Source organism: Salmo salar, chromosome 01 (genome assembly GCF_965601325.2).
Source record: "Salmo salar chromosome 01, fSalSal1, whole genome shotgun sequence".
In the NCBI taxonomy this organism is placed as follows: Eukaryota; Metazoa; Chordata; class Actinopteri; order Salmoniformes; family Salmonidae; genus Salmo; species Salmo salar.
Genome location: NC_138291.1, coordinates 163235430 through 163239892, shown reverse-complemented (window position 1 = coordinate 163239892; position 4463 = coordinate 163235430). Strand labels below are relative to the sequence as shown.

At 36.3% G+C, this 4463-nt stretch overlaps 1 long non-coding RNA gene across 1 annotated transcript; it reads left to right on the top strand.

The window, feature by feature from the left end:
- Positions 1-1054: 1054 nt before the first annotated feature.
- On the top strand, positions 1055-1980 carry LOC145858661 (uncharacterized). The gene is made up of 2 exons (XR_014379146.1): positions 1055-1397; positions 1668-1980. It is a non-coding gene; the product is annotated as an uncharacterized LOC145858661 (long non-coding RNA).
- Positions 1981-4463: the final 2483 nt, after the last annotated feature.

The window sequence follows — 4463 nt, the reverse complement described above, 5'->3', positions numbered from 1 at the left end:
AACGCTGACTGGCTAAATATTTAAAAATGTATAATCAAGGGAGGCCAAATGCTCACTGGCTTCCTTTGCATTCAATGCTATGGTTGGCAACAATATCATACTCCTTCTGATCAGATCGGCAACAATATCATACTCCTTCTGACCAGCATCAGATAGAGACGCTACAGATACTGAGATAGAGAGGTGCTGTTTCGTTTGCTTTCGCCGGTGACATACAGTACATTCAGCCTCTTGCGAACTTAAGGCACTTTATGAAACAAAGAAAGATTAAATAAATTATTAACTTGCCTACTGTAGGCTATATGCTTCCCCTGCAGTAAAATATAGGAGAATGAACACATAGGACACAGGCACATTTTTACATGGGGTATTGCACGTGTGAGAACACAGTTTGTAATTTTTTTGTCAATTTTTGGGGAAGCCTGGCTTCCCTTGGCATCCATGAATACACACCACTGTTACTACCACTACACTGCTGTTAATTGATTGCTATTACATTACCATTACTATCTACACTGTTAAAATAGTGTTTTTTAACACTAAAATTAGTGGTAACTGAGCTGCCATCAACATTGAGACGAAACCTTAACTCTCCTGGAGTTTTAAAACACATGGGTGTAAGGGTTTATGAGACAGATTTAAGGTGTTCTGAAACATGACATGGTGTGCTGTAACACCAGTGTCAGGAGCTGTGCAACACCTTGCTAAAGGTTGAAAACATTATAATGGTGTTTAGAGTCCTGTTTCATGCAGAATTAGATCCCTTCTCTTTTGGTGTAGTTTCCATTCTCTAAAGCTCCTAAACACTGATGGTGTTTCAAATCCTGTCTAGTGCAGAATAACAACCCTTCTTCTGGAGTTTCCAAATACTGTACATGGGAGTCCTTCAACTTTTTTTTATAGTACCTGCTCTTATATGTGCTGATAATTCCAAAAGGTCAAATAGATGGTATTATGCTCAAACAAAGGATACAAGAAAATATTTTGTTTTGTGAAAACAAGTTAATGCGTTTGTCCATGTTTATAATTGAATCCTACAGACGAAGAACCGTATATGTGACATTTTTCAAAAAAACGAGATATACATGAAAAATCATTATTGGACACCCTTTTTCTATAGTGAACCGGTTTCACAAGCTTTCCACGCGCTAATTAACAATATGTTTAAATTTAAAGATAGGCTCTCGTGGAATAACCGTTTATGTGCACCACTCAGAATGGACGGACAAGCGCACAACTTTTCTGTTGCTGATGAAAATCACCGAAATGTGGGAAAGAAACGTAAAACAAAACTAAAAGAATGGAAAGACAGGCAAAGGAAGATCTTACGGGATGCGGGAAAACCCTATACAAATCGTAAGGGTCAAGAAAAAACTGGGAAAAGCTGTCCAAAAGAGGTATGTGGAAGAACCGTATATCAAACAATCAAGCTAGCTAGCTATAGAGTACAGTAACTAACATGTATGTTCTGGGTTGTCTAATTTGTAACTATAGAGAAAACATATTAGCTAAAGTTCGTTGGCTACTAACTTATACATTATCGTTACAAATGTTATTGCTAGATTATAGAAGAAACATAGCTAGCTACTTTTTGTCCATCCACCGGATGATTCGACATGGCTACAGTAGCTAGCTAGTTATATGTAACGTTACACTGTATCCTGCAGGGAAGAGCGTGTTCCACGACGTGCAGAAAGGATTGTGGAAAGTTGATTGATGAGCGCAAGCTGCATCTGTTCAACAGTTTCTACACTGTCCCATACGAGAAACAACAAGCACAACCAGCAAAACCATTCAAGGTGATGAGGATGCAATGTGAAGACTTCAGTCACCTCCCAGATTCTGTTCTCAAGCGACCAGCTGGACTACAGACCACTTCAGTGAGGTGGTTAAAAGTCACATGTATTGCACAGAGAATAGTTTACTAACATCCCATCAACATGCAACATGTTGTTCTAACAATAAAATATCCTAATGATTCCCTTTTTTTTATTCATTACAATATACATCTCTGTCACCACATTTAGCATCAACTCTAAGCAGTTAATAATTATTTACAGCTGTCACCTCAGTACAGGACGTTTCTTGCCTTTAGCATGGGTTTAACGCAATTCAAAACTTAATTGCAGATCATAGTGTTAAACGCAAAGAGAATGGTTTTCTGAACGTTTTGTAATATTGACCTTAGGGACCTGCATAATGGACATGCATATTGGCACATCACATTGATCCATATTTGATATGTACAAGTTGTACTTCTTTTGATTGAATTAATTTAATTGTATTCTATTTTTGTAGTTATTCTATGGTATGTTCACATTGAGGGCTTCATTTTAAATGAGACTAAGATTTCATGACTCAACTTTTAAGAAAAGTCATCGGTGCTAAAGTTGATAGACCACCTTTAAATGAACCTCCATTAAATGAATTAACTACATATTGCATTTAAGTTATTTACATGAAGGGCATCTGTACTTGAAAGTACTTAAAACATCATATCAGGTATTAAAAAAGGACATCTTACAAGTGTCATGCAAAATGTCACATATACTGTTCTTCCACAAACTGAAATCATCACTGGAGATATACTGTTCTTCCACATTCTAAAAATTAAAACGACAATAAAAAAAGTATTTTTTTAAATAACAAAAAAATATCAATTGTTGTTGGAAGATATGAGTATGGTGAATTATTTGTCAACCATAAAACACCCAATGTGGTACACACAATGAATAATATAAAAATAACTGATTATCTTAAAATGGAAAAATTGTCACATATATGGTTCTTCGTCTGTAGGATTCAATTAATGAGTACAAAATTACTTTTTTAAGACATGATTATAAATCTTCAAATACTTAACATTTTATTTACAAATGACAAATTATCAAATATTCAGATGATGGTACATGGAAGGTTGTTCAGGTGGCTTGAGTCACAGTACAGTTAAGTTAGATGATATGATTGACAGTTGACAGTTTAGTTGGCATTAGTCTGTGATCCTTGTGTTTATTGGCTTTGGTTAGGATTGGCCAGCCAGTGGGTAACGTAGTGTGTATGTATGTTTTTCTGCAGGGAGACATGAATAGCAAATAATAACGATAGTACATGAATGCAGTTATTAACTGCTTTAATATTAACAAATTGCAACATGAATATACAATTATTAAACATATTGTATCAATAGAATGAGTGGAACTATGTAAATAGAAACAAGAATCAAGAAAACTAATCAATGAAAACTAATTAATGAATCAAAATGGTTGTTTGACTTGTACTATAAGCATAGAGTGACCATTAGCAGCCGAAATGCTACTCAAAACCACTGTTCTTATTGAGTGAATTCCTTTTCTTTTTCAATGTAATAACATGTTGCACTCACATTGTCATAGACGCATACCTTTTTGGATTGTTTTGTAGAGTTTCACCTGAGCGTTTGGTGTCCTCTTTCCTGTCTGAGTTTGTGAAGGACCTGAACTTGCCTGTGTTTATATTTGACCATGGTCAAACTCCTGCAAACCTGACACAAATGCCCTCTCTCCACCTCCATGTACCAGACTGGGGTAATTCTGACCAGTACAGTTGCTCAATGTTTGAAGTACAAATTTTGCCTTTAATCTAAACAATTTGGGAATGTTGTACGTCGCCATGAAATACTTTGAAAGGCTGGTCATGGCTCACCATTATCCCAGAAACCCTAGAAGAGGGCACGACAAAACCTATTCCCCCTCAGGAGACTGAAAAGATTTGGCATGGGTCCTCAGATCCTCAAAATGTTTTACAGCTGCACCATCGAGAGCATCCTGACGGGTTGCATCACTGTCTGGTATGGCAACTGCTCGGCCTCCGACCCCCACACATTGATTCTGTACCAGTACCCCCTGTATATAGCCCCGCTACTGTTATTTACTGCTGCTCTTTAATTATTAATTAATTACTTTCTTGGGGTATTTTCTTAAAACTGCATTGTTGGTTAAGGGCTTGTAAGTAAGCATTTCACTGTAAGGTCTACACCTGTTGTATTTGGCGCATGTGACAAATAACATTTGATTTGATTTGAATTGGGCCTGGCAAATATAGCTTTTAACTACTGGCATTGTCTAACCTAGGAAAAATATTAAATTCCCAGTGTCTTTAAAATGTTGATTCAAATATTGTCAAATCAAATCAATCAATATTTACACTATAAACCATTGGCATTTCAAAACCATTTGATTATATGAGACAGTCTGCCAAAACATGCTTTGTGTTTGAATGCTACCTTTTACAGCGACTGACACACCTTTGGTTTTCACAAGGCTCTCAAAAACACCAATATTCAGATTGAAGAACCACATTGGGTGTTTCATAGTACTTCCATTCTGTTTTGAAATCCATTCAGTGTATCATGACACTGACATTGGGTTTACATTCAAACATAAGATCTCAGCTTAGGTGTACTACTTTTCATGGTTTCACTACAC